Genomic DNA, 20327 nt, shown 5'->3' on the forward strand with positions numbered 1-20327 from the left:
GTCAGTCTGAAAAAGCTTAAACACTAACATTGCACTATGTTTCAGTATAGAGTCCCACGGCCCCTCTGCCCATTTCAAAGTCCCTCCAAATCCCCCTTCTTCTTGAAATGTTACAAGACTCTTTCAGCTTCCTTCTAATCAAATATGTTGCTCCTTCATTCATCGTCCATTCTGTTGGATTTTTGACTTATTTTATTGTGATGAAATATACATATTTATGCTTTTCATAATTTTGAAGTATACAGTTCACTAGCATTTCTTACTTTCACAATGCTGTGTACCCATCAACACAATCTACATCTTAATCTTTTTCATCATTACAACGTAACCTCTGTACCCATTAAATCATAATCCACCTTACTCCTGCCTCCTGACCTTGGTAATTTCTACTTCCGGTGTCTGTGAGTTTGCCTACACTAGGTACCTCATACAAGAGGAATCATATAATATTTGACTTTCTGCGCCTGCCTTATTTCACTAACAATACTATATTTTTTATATTATTTGGATCATTCATTTTGTAGCATAAGTCAATCTTTAATTCCTTTTTATGGTTGAAAATTATTCCATTCTATGTATATATCACATTTTATTTATCCATTCATCACCTCATGGACTTTGGATTGTTTCTATCTTTTGGCTACTAAGAATAATGCGACTATGAACATTAGTGTACACATTTCTGTATGGCACCATAATGGTGACAAATAATATTGTACATATTTCAAATATCATTGCATATAACAACACAAGGTGTGACTCTGAGGTGAACTATGGACTTTTCATTAGTAAAAATATACTTACATTGTTTCACTAATTGTAACAAATGTACTTCACCTATGCTATATATTACTAATAGCTGAAACTGGAGTGATAGGATACAGGTATTTTCTGTATTGCATATACAACTTTTATGTCAATATAATCCTGTTCTAAATAATGTCTAATAATTTAAAGAAATCTCAAAACATGGTTTCAGGGAGGGATGTGTTGTTGCTAACGTTCAAAAATCAGCTAATGTCTAAACCATAACTAGAGACCATCTTCCCTCTTAAACATGAACCAAATGTTGAATTTTAAACGCATGCCTCAGAGCACAGGGAGATCAGCTTGGTGCTTTGTGACCGCCTGGAGGGGTGGGATGGGGAGGGTGGGAGGGAGGGAGATGCATGAGGGAAGGGATGTGGGAACAGATGTATATGTATGACTGATTCACTTTGTTATAAAGCAGAAACTAATAAAAAAAATAAAATTCAAAAAATAAATATATAAATACATAAATACATAAATGCATGTTTACTTCCATGGTTAAAACAGTACCAGCTGGCTTAGTAAGTTTCAATTTGAACTCATGGAATAAAAGAAGAATACTGCTTAATATTTCATAGCTTTTTCTTCAATATGAGGCACTGAATGAACTAGAATAATTATTCTTGAGTGAACCGAACGAGACATTTTCCACAGTACCTTCAGCTGGGTCATTTATAGGGTGCATCCTAAAATGTGGCCGGATGCGGATCTTTTTCAGCCAGCCTGGGGTTGATATTCTTGACCTCTGATGAGTGTTTCTTCTTCTTGCATCCTGGGAGCAGCATCCTGGGAAATGCATTACAATAGAGACAACTATTGACATCTTGCTGGCAGAAGACCATGGGGAAATTAGCAATAATTTATTCACAGTTCAATCCTTTGGTCCCTTTCCTCACCAGCTGCCCAGCAGAGCCTCCTGAATCAAAGTTGGACTTAGGAAGATCTTGCAGTTTGGTATGCAGTGAAAACACCCAACAGACAGGTTTTGTGGGCAAATATCTTTATTTAACTGAGAATGTCTAGAAACTCAGCAAACCATTGGGACCATGACTGATGGACAGGATTCAAATCCCGTTTAGAAGAAGCATGTACTTGGGAAAGATATGTAGATCCCTCTTTGCCTCAGTTCCCTGTTCTGAGATGTAGAAATGTTAATATGGCCTACTTGTAGCATTATGTCATGTGGCCAAAAATGATTGAATACCGGTAAAATGTTTGAAAAATAAAGGACCGGTGCTTCACAAATGCTCTATAAGTGTTCAATCCTGAATGATGGCAAGAAGAAGCTGGATATTTCGTAGCTGTTGAAAGGAGAGAAGGGATTTGACGGCCCCAAGTAAAGGGGGATTCAAGCTTACTCTTCAGCTTTTTCATGGAAACAATGCTTTACAGCTCATGGAGAATATCCATTACCATGTCTGACACCCAGCCCTGTTGGGGGTGAAGGGGAGGGCAAAGTAGGGGCTGTAACCCATATGTTATGGTGGAGGGTGTGGAAATTTAGAGAGATAAGTGACTGTCCAAGAGTCACAACCATGATGAATGATGGATCACGGACAGGACAGACAGAGCCAGTGCCTACCCTGAGCTCAATCCCTGGGGTAGATCTCTTGGTTCTGTCTTCACTGTATGCAGTGTTTCTTGCCCAGCACACAGAAACAGGGCCGGCACAAGGGATGGAAGACAGACTTTCCACAGGAGAAGGACATTTCGTTTCCTTAGCACAGAATCCAATAGTGAATATTAGCCTCAAAGGAGAAAGGTGGAGTGAATTTCCTCCATCTACTCCTGGAGGCTCCTTCTTTCTCGGACTCCTCCAGAACTGGGTGTGGCATGTGGGTACAAGCATGGGCTCCCTGCAAAAGGAAGGAGGCCTGCCTAGCACTAGGTGCTTCAGGTAAGGGGGGAGGACTCATCCCGAGGCTCTAATAGGAAACAGTTAGAATGAGGGAAGTGGCAGAGAGATGTATCAGAACCATTCAGAATGCTATGAGACCTACTAAGAGATGAGATTTCTTATTAAATGAAGTTGTAATTGACCCAGTAGTAGGGATGCTGAAACCCAGTTGTGTTCATTAAGAATCCAGCCATGGAGCAACTAAGTCCGTGAACCACAACTACTAAGCCTGTGCTCTAGAGCCCGCAAGTCACAACTACTCAGCCCACGTGCCAAAACTATTGAAGCCCATGCACCTAGAGCCCGTGCTCTGGAACAACAGAAGCCACCGAAATGAGAAGCCCGCGCACTGCAACGAAGACCCAACACAGCCAAATAATAATAATAATAATAATAATCCAGTAAACATTTGCCTGGGTGGTGATAGGATTTGTTTTCCAGGTTAAATGAGGCTCACTTGGTATAAAATCAATGCACACACTGAAAGTGTACAGTTTATTTACTTTTATATCCATACCCATTCATGATGCAGTGATGGGAATATTTTCTAGAAAGTTGGCACCAGTAACAGTGATGTTTAGGGGAACATAAATCAAGGGAAACACAACACAAAAAGTTCACATACACACACAGAGTCATACCACTCATTTCACATACAGACACACCCAGTCTCATGCACACAAACCTACACCACCTAACCGTAATACAGCTTCTTCCTGGGACTATAGTAATTGGTCACATTACTTGTAAATCACTTTCTATCACCAGGACCCCTACTCTCATTCCCAGCACAAATTTGGAATCAGTTTGCCCTCTACACTAAAACCAGCAAGAATGTCCCACTTTCTCATCTTCAAAGTTCTTCCGCCCCAAGTGACTGATTCCAGAATACATACCGTTTTCACGTTCTGGGAAGGCCACCTGCAATTACAGAAGAGAAAACACTATGAGGATAAGATCACAGTGATGCTCAGGTCTTTTGTTCATTTGCTGACAGTAGAAAACCTGATAAGAAACAGTGGTCCAGGGAACCCAGCAAGGGTTATCAGAGCAAACCTACTCAGGCTGAAAGGCAAGAACTTTGCTGGGAGGATGGAACTTCCAAGTCCATTTAGGTTGGAAATTACAGAATTCTTTGCCTAGAAGAAAAATCGCTGCAGGAGAGAGAGCTCCATACTCTACAGGCTGTAATGGATGCTGTCAATTGTAATGTCCTGTGGAATCAGGCACCATGAGTTGGTAATAGACTCTCACTCCACATTCTCCCAACCAAGGGAATTGTATGTATCTGGAAGGAATACCCTCAAATATACATAACTTAATTCTATTGAAAGAGAAATAAAGCAATATTTCTATCTCAGACCAGAAAAAATCCAGCTTGCCTTGGGGATCCACGGGGGCTTTTCTTCTGTCCTATCACGGTGCAGGTCATCCACCGAAACCTCAGGGAGAGCTGGAGGGACACAGAGTAACTGTCAGGACACTGGTGATGCGGCGCAGGAATTACTCAGGGGCTTTCTTCTCGATGAGGACATGGGGTGGTGTGTATGGATGTGGGAGGTTAGTAAGTGTGGGCTGAGCTGGTGTTGGGCCATCCTCTTTGGGGGATGAAGGAAGGCAAAGGACAAGAGGAAGGAAATGAAAACAGAGTTTTGGCTTTCTAGCTAAGGGGAGCCTCATCAGAAGGGAAGGGTCGATCTAAAAAATGGTAAACACTAAAATGCATGCTCTGTTTCAATGACACAGACCCATGACCCATCCTGCCTCTTTTGAGCTTCTGCTAAATTGCCACTGTCTCTTGATTTTTCCCAGATCACTCTTTCCCCAGCATCCACAATGCCAGCTACTGCATTTATCATGTCTTCTGTTGTATGATATTTTATACTTGATTAACAGCAACCTCCATTAAAGGACTGAATTCAATCCTAGACAAAATATGCTACATTTATTCACTAATCACCTGTCTTAAAGAAAATCAAATACACAAGATTTGACAAAACTGAAATCCTACCATTTAGATACAGCCACTATCAATCGTATCATATTTTTCTCCCAGTCTTTGTTTTCTATACAATGTACGTATGCCCATTGAGTCAGGGGCTGTCCATACTCTAGGGAGCTGTTCCATAAGTGGGACACTTCGTTATGAAGAGGGAGCCCGGACTGAGCACAGCCTGTCTCTAACCCAGCTGCGCAAGAGAAGTGTACAGGCTAACAGTCAGGTTCCACTTTGAGTCCTTGGGTGTGGGCTACAGGAATTGACCAATTCTAAGGCTTATGGTAATGTTATCCAATACAATAAAATAGCTCCCTGATTCTTATCTGCTTCTGGCCTTGTTTAAGCAATGACACCAGCACTGACAGATATGACCTGTACTGTGTACATGGGGTCTCACACCTCTCAGAATCTGTGAGCTGACCAGGAGAATGCAGGTCCTGAGGTGAATTTCACGTTAATGACTGTGCCAAAGTCAACTGATAAGTCCACCCATAGCTGCCCTGGATTCTGTGACCACTAAGGCCACCTGATGGGCAGGGTCTGGGCCTTTGGAGATGCTAGGACTTCCAGCCAAGGATACGGATGCAGGGACTCCCTTGCTCCATGACTGAGGATCCCTTGGCTGAGTGGTAAGTGCAGGTCAGGGATCCAGAGCACCCACATTGGGACCCACCCCTGGGTTCTCAGTTTGGCTTTTCCACTTAGGAGGTCAAGAGCTGAGAACATTTCTCTCTGCACCATCTCCTTCTGAGGAAAAGGAATATTAACCAAATCTGGGCAACAGCTGTGTTGAGGGAAGAACAAGGTAGTGTACAGACAGTGTGCAGTGGTGATGAGCTTTGTTGACAGGTGAATTGTGCTGTGTAAGAGGGAAATATCTCCTGAGGAAACACACACACGCTCACGCATGCAGGTTCACAATCACACCACATAGGCTCACACATGGACCCCACCCCAACCCTGATAGACACAAACCCGCATCCTCTAAATGATGCAGTTACTTCCAGGACCATAGAACTTGGGCACGGCTCTTTACTGGGAAATCACTCTCTAGCTCTACACCCCCAGCCCTCATCCCTGTAGGGACCCTGAATCAGGGTGTCTCTCCAAGCAAAGCCAGCAAGAGAGTCCCACCTTCTTCATCATCTAGATTGTTCCTCAGCACAGGGGTGAACTCTGAATACATACCGTTTTTGTTTGCTGTCCAATCCACCTGTGATTAGAGAAGAGAAAACAGTGTAAGGATCTCAGCATCCTGTGCTCTGTGGACACAGGTATTTCATCTCTTTTTTTGTCCTCAGAAAACCAAATGGGAAACGGTTGTTGAGTCAATGGCCCCAAAAGAAACCAGAGAAGACAGCTGTGGGAAAGGCTGGAGCTTTGCCTGGAAGATCTCTCAGGTCCACTTTGAGGAGCAAATACAAAAGTCTATTTCAAGGAGGGAAATTTTCTGCTGAGGAAAGTGTGTCTGACTCTACAGTTTCTAACTGATGTTGCCATCTTTTAAATGGCCTTTTGAATGAGTTATCTGTTGGGAAAGACCTTCACTCAGCATTCATCCAACCAAGCAAAATTGTATCCATCAGCTGTCTTGAACATTGTAGATCTTCAGATCTGAAATCAATTGGAAAAGAAAGAAATGGGGCCTCCCTGGTGGCGCAGTGGTTAAGAGTCCGCCTGCCGATGCAGGGGATACGGGTTCGTGCCCCGGTCTGGGAGGATCCCATATGCCGCGGAGCGGCTGGGCCCGTGAGCCATGGCCGCTGGGCCTGCACATCCAGAGCATGTGCTCCGCAACGGGAGAGGCCACAACAGTGAGAGGCCCGCATACCGCAAAAAGAAAAAAAAAAAAAAAAAAGAAAGAAATGAAGCAAACTTTTAATCTCTGATAAATAAGGGGAGCTTACCCTGGAGGTAGCAGGAGCCACTTTAATTGTCCTCACATGGGGCAGTTTCTCCAACAGGTCCTCAGGGGGCTCTAGGAGGACACAGAGTAAGTGTCAGGACACTGGTGATGCTGCTCAGGAATTACTCAGAGAGCCTCGTTAATGTGGACACAGGGTGGGAGTGTATGGATGCAGGTGGTTACTGAGTGTGGACTGAGGTGCTGTTGGACAAACCTCCCTGGTGGGTGGAGGAAGGCAAAGGGGAGGAACATTTCAGAAATGAGGAAGAGAACCTTTAGCTTTCTAGCTGTAGGGAACCTAATCAATTTGAAAGTGTCAGTCTGAAAAAGCTTAAACACTAACATTGCACTATGTTTCAGTATAGAGTCCCACGGCCCCTCTGCCCATTTCAAAGTCCCTCCAAATCCCCCTTCTTCTTGAAATGTTACAAGACTCTTTCAGCTTCCTTCTAATCAAATATGTTGCTCCTTCATTCATCGTCCATTCTGTTGGATTTTTGACTTATTTTATTGTGATGAAATATACATATTTATGCTTTTCATAATTTTGAAGTATACAGTTCACTAGCATTTCTTACTTTCACAATGCTGTGTACCCATCAACACAATCTACATCTTAATCTTTTTCATCATTACAACGTAACCTCTGTACCCATTAAATCATAATCCACCTTACTCCTGCCTCCTGACCTTGGTAATTTCTACTTCCGGTGTCTGTGAGTTTGCCTACACTAGGTACCTCATACAAGAGGAATCATATAATATTTGACTTTCTGCGCCTGCCTTATTTCACTAACAATACTATATTTTTTATATTATTTGGATCATTCATTTTGTAGCATAAGTCAATCTTTAATTCCTTTTTATGGTTGAAAATTATTCCATTCTATGTATATATCACATTTTATTTATCCATTCATCACCTCATGGACTTTGGATTGTTTCTATCTTTTGGCTACTAAGAATAATGCGACTATGAACATTAGTGTACACATTTCTGTATGGCACCATAATGGTGACAAATAATATTGTACATATTTCAAATATCATTGCATATAACAACACAAGGTGTGACTCTGAGGTGAACTATGGACTTTTCATTAGTAAAAATATACTTACATTGTTTCACTAATTGTAACAAATGTACTTCACCTATGCTATATATTACTAATAGCTGAAACTGGAGTGATAGGATACAGGTATTTTCTGTATTGCATATACAACTTTTATGTCAATATAATCCTGTTCTAAATAATGTCTAATAATTTAAAGAAATCTCAAAACATGGTTTCAGGGAGGGATGTGTTGTTGCTAACGTTCAAAAATCAGCTAATGTCTAAACCATAACTAGAGACCATCTTCCCTCTTAAACATGAACCAAATGTTGAATTTTAAACGCATGCCTCAGAGCACAGGGAGATCAGCTTGGTGCTTTGTGACCGCCTGGAGGGGTGGGATGGGGAGGGTGGGAGGGAGGGAGATGCATGAGGGAAGGGATGTGGGAACAGATGTATATGTATGACTGATTCACTTTGTTATAAAGCAGAAACTAATAAAAAAAATAAAATTCAAAAAATAAATATATAAATACATAAATACATAAATGCATGTTTACTTCCATGGTTAAAACAGTACCAGCTGGCTTAGTAAGTTTCAATTTGAACTCATGGAATAAAAGAAGAATACTGCTTAATATTTCATAGCTTTTTCTTCAATATGAGGCACTGAATGAACTAGAATAATTATTCTTGAGTGAACCGAACGAGACATTTTCCACAGTACCTTCAGCTGGGTCATTTATAGGGTGCATCCTAAAATGTGGCCGGATGCGGATCTTTTTCAGCCAGCCTGGGGTTGATATTCTTGACCTCTGATGAGTGTTTCTTCTTCTTGCATCCTGGGAGCAGCATCCTGGGAAATGCATTACAATAGAGACAACTATTGACATCTTGCTGGCAGAAGACCATGGGGAAATTAGCAATAATTTATTCACAGTTCAATCCTTTGGTCCCTTTCCTCACCAGCTGCCCAGCAGAGCCTCCTGAATCAAAGTTGGACTTAGGAAGATCTTGCAGTTTGGTATGCAGTGAAAACACCCAACAGACAGGTTTTGTGGGCAAATATCTTTATTTAACTGAGAATGTCTAGAAACTCAGCAAACCATTGGGACCATGACTGATGGACAGGATTCAAATCCCGTTTAGAAGAAGCATGTACTTGGGAAAGATATGTAGATCCCTCTTTGCCTCAGTTCCCTGTTCTGAGATGTAGAAATGTTAATATGGCCTACTTGTAGCATTATGTCATGTGGCCAAAAATGATTGAATACCGGTAAAATGTTTGAAAAATAAAGGACCGGTGCTTCACAAATGCTCTATAAGTGTTCAATCCTGAATGATGGCAAGAAGAAGCTGGATATTTCGTAGCTGTTGAAAGGAGAGAAGGGATTTGACGGCCCCAAGTAAAGGGGGATTCAAGCTTACTCTTCAGCTTTTTCATGGAAACAATGCTTTACAGCTCATGGAGAATATCCATTACCATGTCTGACACCCAGCCCTGTTGGGGGTGAAGGGGAGGGCAAAGTAGGGGCTGTAACCCATATGTTATGGTGGAGGGTGTGGAAATTTAGAGAGATAAGTGACTGTCCAAGAGTCACAACCATGATGAATGATGGATCACGGACAGGACAGACAGAGCCAGTGCCTACCCTGAGCTCAATCCCTGGGGTAGATCTCTTGGTTCTGTCTTCACTGTATGCAGTGTTTCTTGCCCAGCACACAGAAACAGGGCCGGCACAAGGGATGGAAGACAGACTTTCCACAGGAGAAGGACATTTCGTTTCCTTAGCACAGAATCCGATAGTGAATATTAGCCTCAAAGGAGAAAGGTGGAGTGAATTTCCTCCATCTACTCCTGGAGGCTCCTTCTTTCTCGGACTCCTCCAGAACTGGGTGTGGCATGTGGGTACAAGCATGGGCTCCCTGCAAAAGGAAGGAGGCCTGCCTAGCACTAGGTGCTTCAGGTAAGGGGGGAGGACTCATCCCGAGGCTCTAATAGGAAACAGTTAGAATGAGGGAAGTGGCAGAGAGATGTATCAGAACCATTCAGAATGCTATGAGACCTACTAAGAGATGAGATTTCTTATTAAATGAAGTTGTAATTGACCCAGTAGTAGGGATGCTGAAACCCAGTTGTGTTCATTAAGAATCCAGCCATGGAGCAACTAAGTCCGTGAACCACAACTACTAAGCCTGTGCTCTAGAGCCCACAAGTCACAACTACTCAGCCCACGTGCCAAAACTATTGAAGCCCATGCACCTAGAGCCCGTGCTCTGGAACAACAGAAGCCACCGAAATGAGAAGCCCGCGCACTGCAACGAAGACCCAACACAGCCAAATAATAATAATAATAATAATAATCCAGTAAACATTTGCCTGGGTGGTGATAGGATTTGTTTTCCAGGTTAAATGAGGCTCACTTGGTATAAAATCAATGCACACACTGAAAGTGTACAGTTTATTTACTTTTATATCCATACCCATTCATGATGCAGTGATGGGAATATTTTCTAGAAAGTTGGCACCAGTAACAGTGATGTTTAGGGGAACATAAATCAAGGGAAACACAACACAAAAAGTTCACATACACACACAGAGTCATACCACTCATTTCACATACAGACACACCCAGTCTCATGCACACAAACCTACACCACCTAACCGTAATACAGCTTCTTCCTGGGACTATAGTAATTGGTCACATTACTTGTAAATCACTTTCTATCACCAGGACCCCTACTCTCATTCCCAGCACAAATTTGGAATCAGTTTGCCCTCTACACTAAAACCAGCAAGAATGTCCCACTTTCTCATCTTCAAAGTTCTTCCGCCCCAAGTGACTGATTCCAGAATACATACCGTTTTCACGTTCTGGGAAGGCCACCTGCAATTACAGAAGAGAAAACACTATGAGGATAAGATCACAGTGATGCTCAGGTCTTTTGTTCATTTGCTGACAGTAGAAAACCTGATAAGAAACAGTGGTCCAGGGAACCCAGCAAGGGTTATCAGAGCAAACCTACTCAGGCTGAAAGGCAAGAACTTTGCTGGGAGGATGGAACTTCCAAGTCCATTTAGGTTGGAAATTACAGAATTCTTTGCCTAGAAGAAAAATCGCTGCAGGAGAGAGAGCTCCATACTCTACAGGCTGTAATGGATGCTGTCAATTGTAATGTCCTGTGGAATCAGGCACCATGAGTTGGTAATAGACTCTCACTCCACATTCTCCCAACCAAGGGAATTGTATGTATCTGGAAGGAATACCCTCAAATATACATAACTTAATTCTATTGAAAGAGAAATAAAGCAATATTTCTATCTCAGACCAGAAAAAATCCAGCTTGCCTTGGGGATCCACGGGGGCTTTTCTTCTGTCCTATCACGGTGCAGGTCATCCACCGAAACCTCAGGGAGAGCTGGAGGGACACAGAGTAACTGTCAGGACACTGGTGATGCGGCGCAGGAATTACTCAGGGGCTTTCTTCTCGATGAGGACATGGGGTGGTGTGTATGGATGTGGGAGGTTAGTAAGTGTGGGCTGAGCTGGTGTTGGGCCATCCTCTTTGGGGGATGAAGGAAGGCAAAGGACAAGAGGAAGGAAATGAAAACAGAGTTTTGGCTTTCTAGCTAAGGGGAGCCTCATCAGAAGGGAAGGGTCGATCTAAAAAATGGTAAACACTAAAATGCATGCTCTGTTTCAATGACACAGACCCATGACCCATCCTGCCTCTTTTGAGCTTCTGCTAAATTGCCACTGTCTCTTGATTTTTCCCAGATCACTCTTTCCCCAGCATCCACAATGCCAGCTACTGCATTTATCATGTCTTCTGTTGTATGATATTTTATACTTGATTAACAGCAACCTCCATTAAAGGACTGAATTCAATCCTAGACAAAATATGCTACATTTATTCACTAATCACCTGTCTTAAAGAAAATCAAATACACAAGATTTGACAAAACTGAAATCCTACCATTTAGATACAGCCACTATCAATCGTATCATATTTTTCTCCCAGTCTTTGTTTTCTATACAATGTACGTATGCCCATTGAGTCAGGGGCTGTCCATACTCTAGGGAGCTGTTCCATAAGTGGGACACTTCGTTATGAAGAGGGAGCCCGGACTGAGCACAGCCTGTCTCTAACCCAGCTGCGCAAGAGAAGTGTACAGGCTAACAGTCAGGTTCCACTTTGAGTCCTTGGGTGTGGGCTACAGGAATTGACCAATTCTAAGGCTTATGGTAATGTTATCCAATACAATAAAATAGCTCCCTGATTCTTATCTGCTTCTGGCCTTGTTTAAGCAATGACACCAGCACTGACAGATATGACCTGTACTGTGTACATGGGGTCTCACACCTCTCAGAATCTGTGAGCTGACCAGGAGAATGCAGGTCCTGAGGTGAATTTCACGTTAATGACTGTGCCAAAGTCAACTGATAAGTCCACCCATAGCTGCCCTGGATTCTGTGACCACTAAGGCCACCTGATGGGCAGGGTCTGGGCCTTTGGAGATGCTAGGACTTCCAGCCAAGGATACGGATGCAGGGACTCCCTTGCTCCATGACTGAGGATCCCTTGGCTGAGTGGTAAGTGCAGGTCAGGGATCCAGAGCACCCACATTGGGACCCACCCCTGGGTTCTCAGTTTGGCTTTTCCACTTAGGAGGTCAAGAGCTGAGAACATTTCTCTCTGCACCATCTCCTTCTGAGGAAAAGGAATATTAACCAAATCTGGGCAACAGCTGTGTTGAGGGAAGAACAAGGTAGTGTACAGACAGTGTGCAGTGGTGATGAGCTTTGTTGACAGGTGAATTGTGCTGTGTAAGAGGGAAATATCTCCTGAGGAAACACACACACGCTCACGCATGCAGGTTCACAATCACACCACATAGGCTCACACATGGACCCCACCCCAACCCTGATAGACACAAACCCGCATCCTCTAAATGATGCAGTTACTTCCAGGACCATAGAACTTGGGCACGGCTCTTTACTGGGAAATCACTCTCTAGCTCTACACCCCCAGCCCTCATCCCTGTAGGGACCCTGAATCAGGGTGTCTCTCCAAGCAAAGCCAGCAAGAGAGTCCCACCTTCTTCATCATCTAGATTGTTCCTCAGCACAGGGGTGAACTCTGAATACATACCGTTTTTGTTTGCTGTCCAATCCACCTGTGATTAGAGAAGAGAAAACAGTGTAAGGATCTCAGCATCCTGTGCTCTGTGGACACAGGTATTTCATCTCTTTTTTTGTCCTCAGAAAACCAAATGGGAAACGGTTGTTGAGTCAATGGCCCCAAAAGAAACCAGAGAAGACAGCTGTGGGAAAGGCTGGAGCTTTGCCTGGAAGATCTCTCAGGTCCACTTTGAGGAGCAAATACAAAAGTCTATTTCAAGGAGGGAAATTTTCTGCTGAGGAAAGTGTGTCTGACTCTACAGTTTCTAACTGATGTTGCCATCTTTTAAATGGCCTTTTGAATGAGTTATCTGTTGGGAAAGACCTTCACTCAGCATTCATCCAACCAAGCAAAATTGTATACATCAGCTGTCTTGAACATTGTAGATCTTCAGATCTGAAATCAATTGGAAAAGAAAGAAATGGGGCCTCCCTGGTGGCGCAGTGGTTAAGAGTCCGCCTGCCGATGCAGGGGATACGGGTTCGTGCCCCGGTCTGGGAGGATCCCATATGCCGCGGAGCGGCTGGGCCCGTGAGCCATGGCCGCTGGGCCTGCGCATCCAGAGCCTGTGCTCCGCAACGGGAGAGGCCACAACAGTGAGAGGCCCGCATACCGCAAAAAGAAAAAGAAAAAAAAAAAAAAAAAAGAAAGAAATGAAGCAAACTTTTAATCTCTGATAAATAAGGGGAGCTTACCCTGGAGGTAGCAGGAGCCACTTTAATTGTCCTCACATGGGGCAGTTTCTCCAACAGGTCCTCAGGGGGCTCTAGGAGGACACAGAGTAAGTGTCAGGACACTGGTGATGCTGCTCAGGAATTACTCAGAGAGCCTCGTTAATGTGGACACAGGGTGGGAGTGTATGGATGCAGGTGGTTACTGAGTGTGGACTGAGGTGCTGTTGGACAAACCTCCCTGGTGGGTGGAGGAAGGCAAAGGGGAGGAACATTTCAGAAATGAGGAAGAGAACCTTTAGCTTTCTAGCTGTAGGGAACCTAATCAATTTGAAAGTGTCAGTCTGAAAAAGCTTAAACACTAACATTGCACTATGTTTCAGTATAGAGTCCCACGGCCCCTCTGCCCATTTCAAAGTCCCTCCAAATCCCCCTTCTTCTTGAAATGTTACAAGACTCTTTCAGCTTCCTTCTAATCAAATATGTTGCTCCTTCATTCATCGTCCATTCTGTTGGATTTTTGACTTATTTTATTGTGATGAAATATACATATTTATGCTTTTCATAATTTTGAAGTATACAGTTCACTAGCATTTCTTACTTTCACAATGCTGTGTACCCATCAACACAATCTACATCTTAATCTTTTTCATCATTACAACGTAACCTCTGTACCCATTAAATCATAATCCACCTTACTCCTGCCTCCTGACCTTGGTAATTTCTACTTCCGGTGTCTGTGAGTTTGCCTACACTAGGTACCTCATACAAGAGGAATCATATAATATTTGACTTTCTGCGCCTGCCTTATTTCACTAACAATACTATATTTTTTATATTATTTGGATCATTCATTTTGTAGCATAAGTCAATCTTTAATTCCTTTTTATGGTTGAAAATTATTCCATTCTATGTATATATCACATTTTATTTATCCATTCATCACCTCATGGACTTTGGATTGTTTCTATCTTTTGGCTACTAAGAATAATGCGACTATGAACATTAGTGTACACATTTCTGTATGGCACCATAATGGTGACAAATAATATTGTACATATTTCAAATATCATTGCATATAACAACACAAGGTGTGACTCTGAGGTGAACTATGGACTTTTCATTAGTAAAAATATACTTACATTGTTTCACTAATTGTAACAAATGTACTTCACCTATGCTATATATTACTAATAGCTGAAACTGGAGTGATAGGATACAGGTATTTTCTGTATTGCATATACAACTTTTATGTCAATATAATCCTGTTCTAAATAATGTCTAATAATTTAAAGAAATCTCAAAACATGGTTTCAGGGAGGGATGTGTTGTTGCTAACGTTCAAAAATCAGCTAATGTCTAAACCATAACTAGAGACCATCTTCCCTCTTAAACATGAACCAAATGTTGAATTTTAAACGCATGCCTCAGAGCACAGGGAGATCAGCTTGGTGCTTTGTGACCGCCTGGAGGGGTGGGATGGGGAGGGTGGGAGGGAGGGAGATGCATGAGGGAAGGGATGTGGGAACAGATGTATATGTATGACTGATTCACTTTGTTATAAAGCAGAAACTAATAAAAAAAATAAAATTCAAAAAATAAATATATAAATACATAAATACATAAATGCATGTTTACTTCCATGGTTAAAACAGTACCAGCTGGCTTAGTAAGTTTCAATTTGAACTCATGGAATAAAAGAAGAATACTGCTTAATATTTCATAGCTTTTTCTTCAATATGAGGCACTGAATGAACTAGAATAATTATTCTTGAGTGAACCGAACGAGACATTTTCCACAGTACCTTCAGCTGGGTCATTTATAGGGTGCATCCTAAAATGTGGCCGGATGCGGATCTTTTTCAGCCAGCCTGGGGTTGATATTCTTGACCTCTGATGAGTGTTTCTTCTTCTCGCATCCTGGGAGCAGCATCCTGGGAAATGCATTACAATAGAGACAACTATTGACATCTTGCTGGCAGAAGACCATGGGGAAATTAGCAATAATTTATTCACAGTTCAATCCTTTGGTCCCTTTCCTCACCAGCTGCCCAGCAGAGCCTCCTGAATCAAAGTTGGACTTAGGAAGATCTTGCAGTTTGGTATGCAGTGAAAACACCCAACAGACAGGTTTTGTGGGCAAATATCTTTATTTAACTGAGAATGTCTAGAAACTCAGCAAACCATTGGGACCATGACTGATGGACAGGATTCAAATCCCGTTTAGAAGAAGCATGTACTTGGGAAAGATATGTAGATCCCTCTTTGCCTCAGTTCCCTGTTCTGAGATGTAGAAATGTTAATATGGCCTACTTGTAGCATTATGTCATGTGGCCAAAAATGATTGAATACCGGTAAAATGTTTGAAAAATAAAGGACCGGTGCTTCACAAATGCTCTATAAGTGTTCAATCCTGAATGATGGCAAGAAGAAGCTGGATATTTCGTAGCTGTTGAAAGGAGAGAAGGGATTTGACGGCCCCAAGTAAAGGGGGATTCAAGCTTACTCTTCAGCTTTTTCATGGAAACAATGCTTTACAGCTCATGGAGAATATCCATTACCATGTCTGACACCCAGCCCTGTTGGGGGTGAAGGGGAGGGCAAAGTAGGGGCTGTAACCCATATGTTATGGTGGAGGGTGTGGAAATTTAGAGAGATAAGTGACTGTCCAAGAGTCACAACCATGATGAATGATGGATCACGGACAGGACAGACAGAGCCAGTGCCTACCCTGAGCTCAATCCCTGGGGTAGATCTCTTGGTTCTGTCTTCACTGTATGCAGTGTTTCTTGCCCAGCACACAGAAACAGGGCCGGCACAAGGGATGGAAGACAGACTTTCCACAGGAGAAGGACATTTCGTTTCCTTAGCACAGAATCCGATAGTGAATATTAGCCTCAAAGGAGAAAGGTGGAGTGAATTTCCTCCATCTACTCCTGGAGGCTCCTTCTTTCTCGGACTCCTCCAGAACTGGGTGTGGCATGTGGGTACAAGCATGGGCTCCCTGCAAAAGGAAGGAGGCCTGCCTAGCACTAGGTGCTTCAGGTAAGGGGGGAGGACTCATCCCGAGGCTCTAATAGGAAACAGTTAGAATGAGGGAAGTGGCAGAGAGATGTATCAGAACCATTCAGAATGCTATGAGACCTACTAAGAGATGAGATTTCTTATTAAATGAAGTTGTAATTGACCCAGTAGTAGGGATGCTGAAACCCAGTTGTGTTCATTAAGAATCCAGCCATGGAGCAACTAAGTCCGTGAACCACAACTACTAAGCCTGTGCTCTAGAGCCCGCAAGTCACAACTACTCAGCCCACGTGCCAAAACTATTGAAGCCCATGCACCTAGAGCCCGTGCTCTGGAACAACAGAAGCCACCGAAATGAGAAGCCCGCGCACTGCAACGAAGACCCAACACAGCCAAATAATAATAATAATAATAATAATCCAGTAAACATTTGCCTGGGTGGTGATAGGATTTGTTTTCCAGGTTAAATGAGGCTCACTTGGTATAAAATCAATGCACACACTGAAAGTGTACAGTTTATTTACTTTTATATCCATACCCATTCATGATGCAGTGATGGGAATATTTTCTAGAAAGTTGGCACCAGTAACAGTGATGTTTAGGGGAACATAAATCAAGGGAAACACAACACAAAAAGTTCACATACACACACAGAGTCATACCACTCATTTCACATACAGACACACCCAGTCTCATGCACACAAACCTACACCACCTAACCGTAATACAGCTTCTTCCTGGGACTATAGTAATTGGTCACATTACTTGTAAATCACTTTCTATCACCAGGACCCCTACTCTCATTCCCAGCACAAATTTGGAATCAGTTTGCCCTCTACACTAAAACCAGCAAGAATGTCCCACTTTCTCATCTTCAAAGTTCTTCCTCCCCAAGTGACTGATTCCAGAATACATACCGTTTTCACGTTCTGGGAAGGCCACCTGCAATTACAGAAGAGAAAACACTATGAGGATAAGATCACAGTGATGCTCAGGTCTTTTGTTCATTTGCTGACAGTAGAAAACCTGATAAGAAACAGTGGTCCAGGGAACCCAGCAAGGGTTATCAGAGCAAACCTACTCAGGCTGAAAGGCAAGAACTTTGCTGGGAGGATGGAACTTCCAAGTCCATTTAGGTTGGAAATTACAGAATTCTTTGCCTAGAAGAAAAATCGCTGCAGGAGAGAGAGCTCCATACTCTACAGGCTGTAATGGATGCTGTCAATTGTAATGTCCTGTGGAATCAGGCACCATGAGTTGGTAATAGACTCTCACTCCACATTCTCCCAACCAAGGGAATTGTATGTATCTGGAAGGAATACCCTCAAATATACATAACTTAATTCTATTGAAAGAGAAATAAAGCAATATTTCTATCTCAGACCAGAAAAAATCCAGCTTGCCTTGGGGATCCACGGGGGCTTTTCTTCTGTCCTATCACGGTGCAGGTCATCCACCAAAACCTCAGGGAGAGCTGGAGGGACACAGAGTAACTGTCAGGACACTGGTGATGCGGCGCAGGAATTACTCAGGGGCTTTCTTCTCGATGAGGACATGGGGTGGTGTGTATGGATGTGGGAGGTTAGTAAGTGTGGGCTGAGCTGGTGTTGGGCCATCCTCTTTGGGGGATGAAGGAAGGCAAAGGACAAGAGGAAGGAAATGAAAACAGAGTTTTGGCTTTCTAGCTAAGGGGAGCCTCATCAGAAGGGAAGGGTCGATCTAAAAAATGGTAAACACTAAAATGCATGCTCTGTTTCAATGACACAGACCCATGACCCATCCTGCCTCTTTTGAGCTTCTGCTAAATTGCCACTGTCTCTTGATTTTTCCCAGATCACTCTTTCCCCAGCATCCACAATGCCAGCTACTGCATTTATCATGTCTTCTGTTGTATGATATTTTATACTTGATTAACAGCAACCTCCATTAAAGGACTGAATTCAATCCTAGACAAAATATGCTACATTTATTCACTAATCACCTGTCTTAAAGAAAATCAAATACACAAGATTTGACAAAACTGAAATCCTACCATTTAGATACAGCCACTATCAATCGTATCATATTTTTCTCCCAGTCTTTGTTTTCTATACAATGTACGTATGCCCATTGAGTCAGGGGCTGTCCATACTCTAGGGAGCTGTTCCATAAGTGGGACACTTCGTTATGAAGAGGGAGCCCGGACTGAGCACAGCCTGTCTCTAACCCAGCTGCGCAAGAGAAGTGTACAGGCTAACAGTCAGGTTCCACTTTGAGTCCTTGGGTGTGGGCTACAGGAATTGACCAATTCTAAGGCTTATGGTAATGTTATCCAATACAATAAAATAGCTCCCTGATTCTTATCTGCTTCTGGCCTTGTTTAAGCAATGACACCAGCACTGACAGATATGACCTGTACTGTGTACATGGGGTCTCACACCTCTCAGAATCTGTGAGCTGACCAGGAGAATGCAGGTCCTGAGGTGAATTTCACGTTAATGACTGTGCCAAAGTCAACTGATAAGTCCACCCATAGCTGCCCTGGATTCTGTGACCACTAAGGCCACCTGATGGGCAGGGTCTGGGCCTTTGGAGATGCTAGGACTTCCAGCCAAGGATACGGATGCAGGGACTCCCTTGCTCCATGACTGAGGATCCCTTGGCTGAGTGGTAAGTGCAGGTCAGGGATCCAGAGCACCCACATTGGGACCCACCCCTGGGTTCTCAGTTTGGCTTTTCCACTTAGGAGGTCAAGAGCTGAGAACATTTCTCTCTGCACCATCTCCTTCTGAGGAAAAGGAATATTAACCAAATCTGGGCAACAGCTGTGTTGAGGGAAGAACAAGGTAGTGTACAGACAGTGTGCAGTGGTGATGAGCTTTGTTGACAGGTGAATTGTGCTGTGTAAGAGGGAAATATCTCCTGAGGAAACACACACACGCTCACGCATGCAGGTTCACAATCACACCACATAGGCTCACACATGGACCCCACCCCAACCCTGATAGACACAAACCCGCATCCTCTAAATGATGCAGTTACTTCCAGGACCATAGAACTTGGGCACGGCTCTTTACTGGGAAATCACTCTCTAGCTCTACACCCCCAGCCCTCATCCCTGTAGGGACCCTGAATCAGGGTGTCTCTCCAAGCAAAGCCAGCAAGAGAGTCCCACCTTCTTCATCATCTAGATTGTTCCTCAGCACAGGGGTGAACTCTGAATACATACCGTTTTTGTTTGCTGTCCAATCCACCTGTGATTAGAGAAGAGAAAACAGTGTAAGGATCTCAGCATCCTGTGCTCTGTGGACACAGGTATTTCATCTCTTTTTTTGTCCTCAGAAAACCAAATGGGAAACGGTTGTTGAGTCAATGGCCCCAAAAGAAACCAGAGAAGACAGCTGTGGGAAAGGCTGGAGCTTTGCCTGGAAGATCTCTCAGGTCCACTTTGAGGAGCAAATACAAAAGTCTATTTCAAGGAGGGAAATTTTCTGCTGAGGAAAGTGTGTCTGACTCTACAGTTTCTAACTGATGTTGCCATCTTTTAAATGGCCTTTTGAATGAGTTATCTGTTGGGAAAGACCTTCACTCAGCATTCATCCAACCAAGCAAAATTGTATACATCAGCTGTCTTGAACATTGTAGATCTTCAGATCTGAAATCAATTGGAAAAGAAAGAAATGGGGCCTCCCTGGTGGCGCAGTGGTTAAGAGTCCGCCTGCCGATGCAGGGGATACGGGTTCGTGCCCCGGTCTGGGAGGATCCCATATGCCGCGGAGCGGCTGGGCCCGTGAGCCATGGC

The sequence above is a fragment of the Mesoplodon densirostris genome, chromosome 12 (genome assembly GCF_025265405.1).
Source record: "Mesoplodon densirostris isolate mMesDen1 chromosome 12, mMesDen1 primary haplotype, whole genome shotgun sequence".
Classification (NCBI taxonomy): Eukaryota; Metazoa; Chordata; class Mammalia; order Artiodactyla; family Ziphiidae; genus Mesoplodon; species Mesoplodon densirostris.